Source organism: Prunus avium, chromosome 2, assembly GCF_965620075.1.
Source record: "Prunus avium chromosome 2, drPruAviu1.hap1.1, whole genome shotgun sequence".
NCBI classification, from domain to species: Eukaryota; Viridiplantae; Streptophyta; class Magnoliopsida; order Rosales; family Rosaceae; genus Prunus; species Prunus avium.
This window is the reverse complement of record NC_142285.1, coordinates 26189230-26202536: the sequence shown is the minus strand read 5'-3', so window position 1 is coordinate 26202536 and position 13307 is coordinate 26189230. Positions and strand designations below refer to the sequence as shown.

General features: G+C 39.2%; 1 pseudogene; it reads left to right on the top strand.

The window, feature by feature from the left end:
* The first annotated feature begins 1805 nt into the window (after positions 1-1805).
* Positions 1806-13307, top strand: part of LOC148296742 (pyruvate dehydrogenase E1 component subunit alpha-3, chloroplastic-like) — a 33859-nt pseudogene continuing 22357 nt past the window's right edge.

Below are 13307 nucleotides of genomic sequence, written 5' to 3'. Positions count from 1 at the left end.
ATGGAAATGGAAGCTCTAGAAAAGAATTCTACATGGGAAATGGTTCAGTTACCACAAGGGAAGAAACCAGTTGGATGTCGGTGGATATACACCATTAAATACAAAGCTGATGGATCCATAGACCGATACAAAGCCCGATTAGTGGCCAAGGGGTATACACAAACATATGGGATTGACTACCAGGAGACATTTGCACCTGTTGCCAAGATCAACACCGTTCGTGTTCTCATGTCATTAGCTGCAAATCTTGATTGGCCACTTCTGCAGTATGATGTAAAGAATGCATTTCTTCACGGAGACTTGCAAGAAGAAGTGTATATGGAACCACCACCAGGAACCTCTATGACATTCGGTCCCAACACCGTTTGCAAGCTGAGAAAATCATTATATGGGCTAAAGCAGTCACCACGAGCCTGGTTTGGAAAATTCACCGATTCCATGAAGCGTTTTGGGTACACTCAGAGCAACTCGGATCACACTTTATTCTTAAAGCGTCGTGGTGATAAACTTACGGCCCTTATCATCTATGTTGATGATATGGTGGTTACCGGTAATGACTATGGAGAAATGAAGAATCTGCAGAAGCTCCTTGCTAGTAAATTTGAGATGAAGGAATTAGGTGAGTTACAATATTTTGTTGGCATAGAAGTTGCTAGATCAAAACATGGCATATTTCTATCCCAACGAAAATATGTGTTAGATTTGTTGACAGAAACTGGAATGCTTGATTGTAGGCCAGCTGACACACCTATTGAGCAGAACCACAAGTTAGGGATGTATCCAGATCAAGTACCCACTGACAAAGAAAGGTATCAAAGATTGGTTGGGCGACTCATTTATCTATCACACACACGCCCCGACATAGCTTATGCTGTGAGTATGGTAAGTCAGTTTATGCACCAACCAAGTGAGGCACACATGAATGCAGTAACACGAATTATGAGGTACTTGAAGGCTGCCCCTGCAAAAGGGTTGATGTTCTCCAAACATACACCTATGGACCTAGAAGGATACACAGATGCGGATTGGGCAGGATCCATCACAGATAGACGTTCTACTTCTGGATATTTTACATTTGTGGGGGGCAACTTAGTCACTTGGAGGAGTAAGAAGCAAAGAGTTGTAGCTAGATCAAGTGCTGAAGCAGAATTTAGGGGAATGGCTCAAGGAGTGTGTGAATTGCTCTGGTTGCGGAAATTACTGAAGGACCTTAGAGTTAAATCATTAAAGGCTACAAACTTGTACTGTGACAACAAAGCTGCCATCGAGATAGCACATAACCCAGTACAACATGACCGTACCAAACATGTGGAAGTCAACCGACACTTCATCAAAGAGAAACTAGAAAGGGGTATAATTAAGTTCCTGTTTGTAAACTCGGAAAACCAACTTGCTGATATTCTGACGAAGGCCGTATCAAGCAAAGTCTTTTATGACTCACTTGACAAGTTGGGCATGCGTGATATCTTTGCACCAACTTGAGGGGGAGTGTTGACAATAGACAAAGCTGGAAACATGGAAAAGCTTGTCTACCACCTAGAAACTCATTTCCATGTTTTAGGGGAACACAAGGGGAACACAACAAGCTGGAAACATGGAGACATAATTCATGCTTTGGAGATTGTAATTTATTGTAAATGAATTGGGGTTGTAACCAACGGATGGCTATCTAGCTATGCCTATACTTGTAGATATATATCCAATATGTGCAATGAGAAAATACTGAATTGTATTCTCTGCAAACCTATCTTATTTCACATTCCCTACTTCAACAATTACACTATCTTTGGCAGGGAAGTGCTGAAACAAGCAGACTGCTAATAATGGCCAATTCTTTGAGTGTTTGAACATGGCAGCATTGTGGAAATTGCCAACTGTTTTTGTTGTGGAGAACAATTTGTGGGCTATTGGATGTCACATTTGAAGGCTACTTCCGATACGGAAATTTGGAAGTAGGGTTCTGCATTTTGTATGCCTGGTGTTCATGTGGATGGGATGGATGTTTTGAAGGTAAGGGAGGTTGTAAAGGAGGTGATTGGAAGGGCCAGGAGAAGAGAAGGACCAACATTGGTGGAATGTGAAACATACAGGTTCAGAGGACATTCATTGGCCGATCCCGATGAGCTTCGTGACCCTGGTGAGTATTTGAATTATGTCTTTCCTCTTTTAGATGTATCATTGTTTTAGACATTTTACTCAATTCTTGGAGAGATGTTAATGCTTCTGCTCCTACGCTTTTTCGAGTTAAAATTTGTCTATGCTTCTGTCTCCAGCTCCTTTTTGGTTCTGTTTCTGCCAACAGTTTCTTCTGTGATTTACCTATTGAGTTTTAATATCATGATTTTTTTTAATGTTTTGTTGGATTATCGACTTGAGCCACTATATGAAGTTTGAATTGGATAGTTTCTTCTGTGTTAGTTTTTTATCTTTTCATTTCTGATATGCTGATTTTTTTTAATTTACTTGTGTTGGATTATGTAGAACTCCCCGCTCTATTGGAGAGCATAATTCTCTGATTTTGCAGCCAGCATATTCACTTCTTAGTCATCCATATCATTCCATTCCTTTGAGTCGAAGTTGCTAAATATTAACCAATATGATTGGTTCCATTTTAGCAGATGAGAAGGCACACTATGTGTTGGAATTTTAAAAGGTTTTAAAAATTTAACCGTTTTATTTATTTTGGCTATTTTATTTTATTTATTGTGGGGGTTATAAATATTTAATATTCAAGTTTTATTTCTAGTTGGTGAATGCCTTAATTTTTTGGTTGGTGAACTTTTATGGTTGGTGAAGGTTACATGTTTTTGGATGCCTATAAAAGGTCACTCCTCCTTCACATTTGATACACACACAGTACAACATTAGAATCTCACATACCACAATTGTTGGAAAAATGGCTCACCTAAAAGGATACAGACTTTTTGGCGCTCAAAGGATGATTTTGAATCTGCCTAAAAGCGACCGGTCGCTGGACATTTGCGATCGGTCGTTTTGAAGCAGATTCGAAGTCTGGAGCTAAACCAAGGAACGATCGGTCGCTAGTTCTTTGCGACCGGTCGCAGGAACACGAGCGACCGGTCGCTTGACATTTGCGACCGGTTGCTTAGAAGCAGATTCAAAGTCTGGAGGGAAAACTTCTGGCGACCGGTCGCCCATTCTTGACGACCGGTCGCTCCAGTCGTGCTGTGACGTTTCCTTACGTGTTTTCAACTGTGTTTTCGATGGCTATCGCTTTCCACATGTTTTCAGAAGCTTTGTGGGTCACTTCTGAGTTAATTGAATGTTGACTACGTGCTGGATAAGTTGGGAGAGCACTCATGGCTAGTTGGTTATCTTATTTCAAAGATATCACTCTCCATTTTCTGGTGTAAGTGGGAGGTGGCTGAGTTGGATTCTATTTACCTACTTGATCTGACATTTAGTCTAAGTGGTGACTAAAGGGAAGAACGTGGAGGACAAGCTGATATCTTATCTCTTGTCTATTGGCTTGTGTAAGAAATGGGGTGAAGTAAGATAACACAAGAGGAGAAAACAAGTTGGATAATTAGGAAGTGGCTGGAGCAGAAGTTGTAGTTTTTCCAAGTGAGAGTTTTCAGAAAAGCCAAGGGGAGAGCAAGAGAGTTCTCTAAGTGTATCAAGGTGTTGAGCAAGGGTGTGAGAGAAACAGATTGTGAGGGTAGTGTTCTAAGGGGGTTTCCTTTGTAAACCAAAATTGTAACCTATCTTCATTAGTGAAATTTCTCAAGGTGATCACCAAAGAGGATGTAGGCAATTTGCTGAACCTCTATAAACACTTGTGTCATTTGTGCTTGGTTAATTTCTGTGTGTGTGTGTAAGACTCATCCATCATTGAGTTCTTTGTCTAAAGTCCATCAACAACAAGATCTTAAAAGGGCAGTGAGTTAGTCATTAATTCACAACAAGTGGTATCAGAGCTGTGTTTGGCAGCTGGTGCTAGTTCTTCTCTTGGAGTGCTAGTGTGTTGAAGATGGCAAGTGACATGGAAGCTGAGAGTGGTAGCAGTTCACAGCATATGAAGCAACCACAAGTAGCAAGCATGAAGGTGGAGTTAAAGCCTTTCACAGGGAAGGAGAACTTCACTCTTTGGCAACGAAGGATGAGGTCAGCTCTTACACAACAACAGCTCCATGTTGTGTTGGTTGGCAAGGAGAAGAAGCCAGCAAGCATGACGGATGATGAGTGGGGAGTTCTTGACGAGTTAGCTAGAGGAGCTATCGAAAACTATCTCTCCGATGAGGTGCTCATCAACGTGATAAAGGATACAGCGAAGCAAACATGGGAGAAGCTCGAAGAGATGTTTGCAGGGAAATCGTTGTCCAACAAACTCTTCCTCAAGGAAGAACTCCTGAATCTTAAGATGGAGGAGGGAGGAAATCTAATGGAACATCTAAGTAGTTTCAATAGATGTGTTGCTGACTTGCAGAGAATGGATGTGAATTATAGTCCGGAGGATAAGGCTCTCATGTTGTTGACATCCTTACCTTCGTCCTATAAACACTTCCGAACCACTCTTATGTTCGGAAAGGTTACTCTTGATTTTGAGCCTGTGGTGCAAGACATCATGACACACCATAGGATGACTCAACGTTCGGGAGAAAACTCTCAAGGCGAAGGTCTAGTTGCAAAGACCGGAGAGAGGGGTCGTTCAAAGAGGCGTGAAGGCAAGAAAGGCAATAGAGGAAGGTCCAAATCCAAGGCGAAAGATGGTTGTTTCGAGTGTGGGTCAAAGGAGCATTGGAAAAAGAATTGCCCCATATGGAAGGAGAAGAAGAACAAAGGGAAGAATGCAGCAAACACAGCGGAGGATGTCACGGAAAGTGATGGTGAGCTTTTGTGTGTTAATAGCAATGTTAAAACAAATGCATTAGCTAATTCTTCAAGGTGTTCCTCTTCCGATTGGATTTTGGATTCCGGATGCTCATATCATATGTGCTCAAACAAGGAGTGGTTTGACACGTATGAGAAAGAAGATAGCAGTGAAGTGATGATGGGGGATGGCTCAATGTGTAGAGTCAAAGGAACCGGTACAATCAAGGTAAAGATGCATGATGGGGCTGTTAGGACGCTTGGAATGGTAAGGCACATTCCAAAGTTGCGTAAGAATCTCATTTCCCTTGGAACTCTTGATAAGAATGGTTATTCATTCAAAGAAAATGGAGGGAAACTCATAGTCTCAAAAGGTTCACTTGTGATTATGAAGGGAGAGATACAACCTAACTGTCTATATAGGTTGTGTGGTACAACAATCATAGGTGGAGTAGCTGTATCTACAAGCAAGGACTCGGAAGATGAAACTCAGCTTTGGCATTTGAGGCTAGGGCACATGAGTGAGAGGGGCATGCAGGAACTACACAACAGAAAATTGTTGAAAGGTGTTCAAAGTTGCAAGCTTGAGTTCTGCAGATTTTGTACCATGGGAAAGCAATCAAAAATAGCTTTCAAGCAGCGAAACAAAGAGGAAGAAAGCAAGGGTGTGCTTGATTATATTCACACGGATGTATGGGGGCCATCACCGGTTAAATCAAAGGGTGGAGCTCGCTATTTTGTGACTTTCTTGGATGATTTTTCCAGGAAGGTTTGGGTCTACTTCATGAAGGAGAAATCTGAGGTCTTCACCAAATTCAAAGAGTGGAAGGAGGAAGTAGAGAACCTAACCGGAAGAAAGATCAAGATCCTAAAGAGTGACAATGGTGGTGAATATAAGGACAGCAAGTTCCTTGAGTTTTGCAAAAGTGAAGGCATTAAGAGGCACTTTACCGTGAAGAAGACACCCAACAAAATGGAGCTGCGGAGAGGATGAACCGAACTCTCATGGAGCGTGAGAGATGTATGAGAATTCATGCAGGGTTGCCCGAATCTTTTTGGGCAGAAACGGTTAACCACGCTGCCTATTTGGTTAACCGATCGCCTTCAAGAAATCTTGAGTTCAAGTGTGCAGAGGAGGTATGGTCTAATAAGTCAATTGATTATTCGAATCTTAAGGTGTTTGGGTGCAGTGCATTTGCACTTATTCCTAGTGATGAAAGATCCAAGTTGAAGCCAAAGTCTCTTGAATGTATTTTCATTGGATTTGAGAGTGGTGTGAAGGGCTACAAGCTGTGGGATCCAGTGAACCACAAGAAGATACTCAGCAGAAATGTTGTGTTTGATGAGAAGACCATACCTATGAACAAAGTCAAGAATTCAGAGGCAAAGGAGGATGTTGTTGAGAAAGAAACAACCATTGAAGTTCCACTCAAGAAGGTGTCAAGAAAGACTTCACGGAAACAGCCAACTGAAGACGTTCAGGAGGAGGTGGAGTCTGACATTGAAGAGGAAGAAGCTGGGCAGCTTGAACAACACACTCAAGAAGAAGAAGAGGCTCAAGAACAAGTGGAGCCATCATCTATAGCTCGGTCCAGGCCCAAGAGAACCATCAAACCACCTCAAAGGTTTGGATGGGAGATGGATGCAGTTCACTATGCCCTAAATGCTAGTGAAGAAGAACCAACCACGTTCCAAGAAGCTGTTGAGAACAAGGAACGAGAAAGTTGGATGGAAGCTATGATGCAAGAGATGGAATCTCTACACCAAAACTCAGTTTGGGAGTTAGTTCCTAAACCCAAAGGTCGCAAGGTTATTGGCTGCAAATGGGTGTTTAGGAAGAAAGAAGAAATGCATGAGAAGGGTGCCACCTTATTCAAAGCTCGGTTGGTGGCAAAAGGATTCTTACAAAAGGAGGGAGTTGATTATGATGAAATCTTCTCTCCGGTGGTGAAACATACTTCTATACGACTACTACTCTCCATAGTAGCACAAGAGGACATGGAGGTGGAGCAAATGGATGTGAAGACTGCTTTCCTTCATGGTGAATTGGAGGAAGACATCTACATGAGCCAACCTCAAGGGTTCATTGAAGCAGGGAAGGAAAATCTGGTTTGCAGGTTGAAGAAGTCTTTGTATGGGCTGAAGCAATCTCCAAGGCAGTGGAACAAGTGCTTTGATTCTTACATGATGAAGATTGGGTATAGAAGATGTGAATCTGATTGTTGTGTTTACTCTCATGCATTCAAGGATGGTAACTTCATCCTTTTGCTTCTTTATGTTGATGACATGCTAATTGCATGTAAGGACATGTCAAAAATCCAGAATTTGAAGACATTGCTTGGAAAGGAGTTTGACATGAAGGATCTTGGTGCTGCACAAAAGATCCTAGGAATGGAGATAAGGAGAGACAGAAAGGAAGGCAAGTTGTGGCTGTCACAATGCAAGTACATTTCCAAGGTACTTGAAAGGTTTAATATGATGGATTGCAAACCGGTGTCTACTCCTTTGGCGGAGCATTTTAAGTTAAGTGCAAAAGAATGTCCTTCTACGAATGTGGAGAAGGAAGAAATGAGTAAAGTTCCATATGCAAGCTTGGTAGGGTGTCTCATGTATGCAATGGTGTGCACACGCCCCGACTTAGCCCAAGCCGTTAGTGTGGTGTCAAGGTATATGGCGAATCCTGGAAGGCAACATTGGACAGCAGCAAAATGGATTCTCAGGTACTTGAAGGGCACCAAAAGGCTTGGGATATTGTTTGAAAGACAACAAGGAAATGCATGTGTGTCGGGGTATGTAGATTCTGATTATGCAGGAGATTTAGACAAGAGGAGATCCACCACAGGATATGTCTTCACTTGTGGTGGAGGACCGATTAGTTGGAGAGCAGTGTTACAATCGGTTAGTGCCTTGTCTACTACGGAAGCGGAGTATATGGCGTTAACGGAAGCTTCAAAAGAAGCGGTATGGCTGAAGAGATTGGCAAAGGAATTCGGGATAGCTCAAGACTTGGTGGTGATTCTAAGTGACAGTCAAAGTGCTATTTGCTTAGTAAAGAATCAAGTGTTCCATGGGAGGTTCAAACACATTGATGTGAGATACCACCGGATAAGGGATTGGGTGAATGATGGAGACATCACAATAATGAAGGTTCATACAAATGAGAACGCTTCAGATTGCCTAACAAAGCCAGTCACAACAGCAAAGTTCAAGCATTGTTTGAGCTTGCTCAATCTTGTTACATGCTAAAGATTGAGGTGGAGTTCTTGAGAGTTATCAGGGCGATTCTCAAGACATTACAGATGTCCTGGAAGGCAATGATGTCCACAAGGAGTATTAGGCTCGCCATGGTGGAGATTGTTGGAAAAATGGCTCACCTAAAAGGATACAGACTTTTTGGCGCTCAAAGGATGATTTTGAATCTGCCTAAAAGCGACCGGTCGCTGGACATTTGCGACCGGTCGTTTTGAAGCAGATTCGAAGTCTGGAGCTAAACCAAGGAACGACCGGTCGCTAGTTCTTTGCGACCGGTCGCAGGAACATGAGCGACCGGTGGCTTGACATTTGCGACCGGTCGCTTAGAAGCAGATTCAAAGTCTGGAGGGAAAACTTCTGGCGACCGGTCGCCCATTCCTGACGACCGGTCGCTCCAGTCGTGCTGTGACGTTTCCTTACGTGTTTTCAACTGTGTTTTCGATGGCTATTGATCGGTTCATAATTGTATATTATTTCTTACCCTTCTAGCTTATGATTTGGTTATGTTTTTGAGTTGAACTTGTGCTTTTAATCCTTTTTGTGTTTATCTTTCAGTTAATTGAGCTTTAGGTAACAATGATGGCTTTGGAGAACATAATTCATGCAATTCAAGCATGTTAAGGCCTAATTTGGATGAATTGATGAAGAGCTTAAAGACAAATTCATTATGGCTACAGCCCCCTGCCAGTCCAGTTCCGTAGGTCATATTGCAAGCTTTGTTTCAACAACCTACATAGCTCGAATGAGGCCACATTCTTCATGAAAGTTGTTCCAATTGGTGTGTACTATAACATATCCAACATTCAGCCCCATTGGATAAATCTGGAGTCCGTTACCTAGCAAACACAGAACCATGCTCAGGATGGATCTTATTAGCGCGGAAAATGAGTTAGCAATTTGTTTCGGCCTTAACTTCTTCCTCCAACCTTGGATTGGCCCAAATAACATATGGCTAGAAAGAAGACATTCTGAACTTCAATTTAGAGTGCTTAAAGTCCTAATTTGATTAAGAGAAGCCCAAGTTGTAAGCCCTTGAAGTTGCTGGTCATGCTGACCTCAGCATGTGCTGGTTGGATGCTTGGTCATGGTGAGCTAGGTATGAGCTATCATTTCTGGTTGGAAGCTTGGTCATGGTGACATGAAGATGAGCTAGGGCTGCTGGTGGGATTTAGTGGTGAAGTGCATCAACCAATTCAAGATTTTCTAATACAAGTGCATCAACCATTTCAGATTTTATAATTCAAGTGTTGTATGCATTAGTCTTATTGAATTCTGATTTTCACTTCCCCTAGGCCTATAAATAGGGAAGTTCTCTAAGCTTGTAATAACACCCCAAGGGGGGGAGCTCTCAAGCACTTCTCTAGAGCTCCCTTCCCTTCTCTCCCTCAAATTCTCTTAGTTTCCCTTTGTAGTTCTCAATTGTTGTAATAAGATCATTCTATTAAATTTTCTTTGTACTAAATATCAAACACTTTTCCTTTCTCTTCTTCTAATTCTCTAAAGCTTTCAAACACATGTTCTTCCAAAATCCTCAAAGTTCTCAAACATCTCTCTACTTCCCTTCTCTTCCAAAAGTCTCCATGTCTCAAACACTTCACAAACACATTTCTCTTCCTTCCCTAAGTTCTCAAATTCTCCAAGTTCACAAACATCCTCCAAGTTCTCAACCACTCTCTTCCAAATTCTCAAAGTTCCTAAACACTCTCTTCCAAAATCCACAAAGCTCTCAAAACACCTCTCTACTTTCTTCTCCAAATCCTCCAAGTTCTCAAACACTCTCTTCCAAATTCCCCATGTCTTAAACACATTCCCTTCCAAAATCCTCAAAGCTCTCAAACACATGTTCTTCCAAAATTCTCTAAAGTTCCCAAACACTTTCTTCTCCCTCCTCAAAGTTCTCAAACACTTCCTTTCTTCCTCAAAGTTCTCTTAGTTTCCTTAATGTTTTCTTAGTTGTAATTTATTTTTCTTTGTTATGTAAATTCTTTTCTTAAGTTTTCAAGTTGAATTAGTTTCCAAGTTTCAATTATGGTTTTTGTTCTTATTCATTATGCTTATAAGTTAATATGCTAGTTTGAATGATTGATCACCATTTAGGCTTGCATGTTAGCTATCTTGGTTTGAATTAAGAGTATACACCATGCTTTAATTCGAATTGAACTATGAATAGGAAGAGTATGTATGGACATTCGACAACAGGGATTAGATACATACTTGGTTGTTTAAAATGTTCTTCTATGCTTAATGGGTTCCTAATGCTTAATTTTAGGTTAGACAACAAATGATCAAATTAGGGAATTAGGAACACAAGGTTATGACCACACACCATGGCTTAATCATACTTTAGCTAGAATCAATCCATTAATCTAAATTGAACTTGGGAACTTATTTGCTTGAGTTACTTATTTCTTTCTTCCTTGTTTTATGTTCTTTGTTTTTGTTTCTATTTTGTGTAGGGAAACTAAATTGGATCATTCAATCACCAATCCCTGTGGAATCGACCTCGCACTTACATATGCTATACTACCAACGGTTCGTGCACTTGCGAGTATCACAAGTTGAGGATGCAGCTGAATCCATTTTGGTGCAGCTGTATCTACACAACAGCTATCGCTTTCCACATGTTTTCAGAAGCTTTGTGGGTCACTTCTGAGTTAATTGAATGTTGACTACGTGCTGGATAAGTTGGGAGAGCACTCATGGCTAGTTGGTTATCTTATTTCAAAGATATCACTCTCCATTTTCTGGTGTAAGTGGGAGGTGGCTGAGTTGGATTCTATTTACCTACTTGATCTGACATTTAGTCTAAGTGGTGACTAAAGGGAAGAACGTGGAGGACAAGCTGATATCTTATCTCTTGTCTATTGGCTTGTGTAAGAAATGGGGTGAAGTAAGATAACACAAGAGGAGAAAACAAGTTGGATAATTAGGAAGTGGCTGGAGCAGAAGTTGTAGTTTTTCCAAGTGAGAGTTTTCAGAAAAGCCAAGGGGAGAGCAAGAGAGTTCTCTAAGTGTATCAAGGTGTTGAGCAAGGGTGTGAGAGAAATAGATTGTGAGGGTAGTGTTCTAAGGGGGTTTCCTTTGTAAACCAAAATTGTAACCTATCTTCATTAGTGAAATTTCTCAAGGTGATCACCAAAGAGGATGTAGGCAATTTGCTGAACCTCTATAAACACTTGTGTCATTTGTGCTTGGTTAATTTCTGTGTGTGTGTGTAAGACTCATCCATCATTGAGTTCTTTGTCTAAAGTCCATCAACAACAAGATCTTAAAAGGGCAGTGAGTTAGTCATTAATTCACAACAACAATCACCAACATAAACTAATTCTCTCCTTTTCTACTTCTATATATATATTCTCTACTTTATATTATTATTTTGGCAATGGTTCTGTGACTTGGATACCCATATCCGTCTATGAACGTGCTCATAGCGGATCTTGAGTTTGTGTACAAGGGGTCGTATCTTGGAGTCTTGTAGACCGTCAGTACCTGCACGTAGGGAGGCTACAAAGGCTTTAGGACAGCGTCTTTGACGTGCTTCACCGTACCAAACTCACCTTCTTACTTATTATTTATTTTCCTTTTACTTACCTATTATTTTGTTTTCTTCAATTTCATTATACCTTAAAAGCTTTCCTATTTATTTATATGTTATTTATAATATAATATGTTTTGTGTTTGGCTTTACGGAAAAGGAAAACTATATTTTTTATATTTTTTATAACAATCTAAAGCCTTTGTATGTTAAAGTTGTTTTCTTCCCATACTTCTATTGCTTTAATACCTTTTAACTCTTTGACTGAAGCTTTTGCATTTGTATTGGATTATCAAAAATGAAAATTATGATTTGTTTTGGGTATATGCAGTTTAAAGCTTTGATGTTGTCTATACAATTTCAATTGCTTTAATTATTGTTGGTACATTTATATTTTATAATTTTGTTGCTAACGTTTGGCAAATTACTACTAGTATTTGAGAAAAAAAAAACAAAAAACAAAAAAACAAAACTGTTTGTTTTGTTGCATCTTTTCTTGATATATATGTTGCATCTTTAGTGTGGATGTCGGCAATTCTTTTCTTATCACAGGTTTTATACTTATTTTTCTAGGAAAGTGTTTGATCACTGATTGTCATTGCAAATGTTGAATTTATTTGAAAAATCCTTATCTGTAATAAAGAGAAAATAGTGATTTATGTTGTTACGCATAGATAAACAAATATGTATGATTTTTCTGAATCTTAAAACAGTTTTCTTTGTTATATATAAACAACTTGATTATTCTATTTACTTATTAAACTCAAAAAACATGTTGTAGTATTTTTTGTGTGTAAATTTCCTTTGTTGGAGTAAAAGAAAGTGTGATTTTAAGAGTCTATTTATAGATTTTGCTTGAGAGTATAAGAGTTATTATATTGTTAGGATTGTTGAAGTTGAAACAAAGAGCTATTTTTTATTTGTTATATGTGAAACCATACATCTTTGAAGTTGTATCTGTTAAGTCTGAATTATAAATCATATGTGTTTTAAATTAATTGCGACTCTTATAATTATGACATTTTTTCTTTGTATAAATTCGGCTACACATTAAATTTATGGTTTTAGTGTGTATGTTATTCATTGCACACTTGTATTTTATAATTGAGAGTTTGCTATGATGAAATTTAAGGTCTGATTAATATATTTCTATTGTTTCGAATAAAAAATAATGAAAAAAATTATTATTTCTTTAATTAATTTACTCTGAAGCTTTACACTGGTCGTTCATTTGAAATGTGAAATTCATATTTTACAAAGCTTAGACTACAACTTATTTTAGTAATATGAATAATTAATGACTTTATTTCAAAAGCGTTGGTATTTTAATGGGAAAATGAATATTAAATTATATTATTGCTTATGTTGGATATTTATTATTTGTGGTTCTGGAAAATGGATCAAATTATGTTATGTGTGGTGTCTTTCGAGTATTTTATATAACTATACATATATATTGCACTAACGATCTTGTTCAAAGCTTATATTATTTATGGGAATAGAGATTTATGTGATTTTCAAACAGGAGTTATGATGGAATCAAGATATTGGGGTCGAATATCATATACTGCGAGATAAGTGCTACCAATTAATATTTTATCTTAAGCAAGTGTGAGCATTGCTATAAATGTGTGTGATTCCAAGAAATTAACTTAGTTTGAATTTTGTGAAATAAGACAATATAGAAACT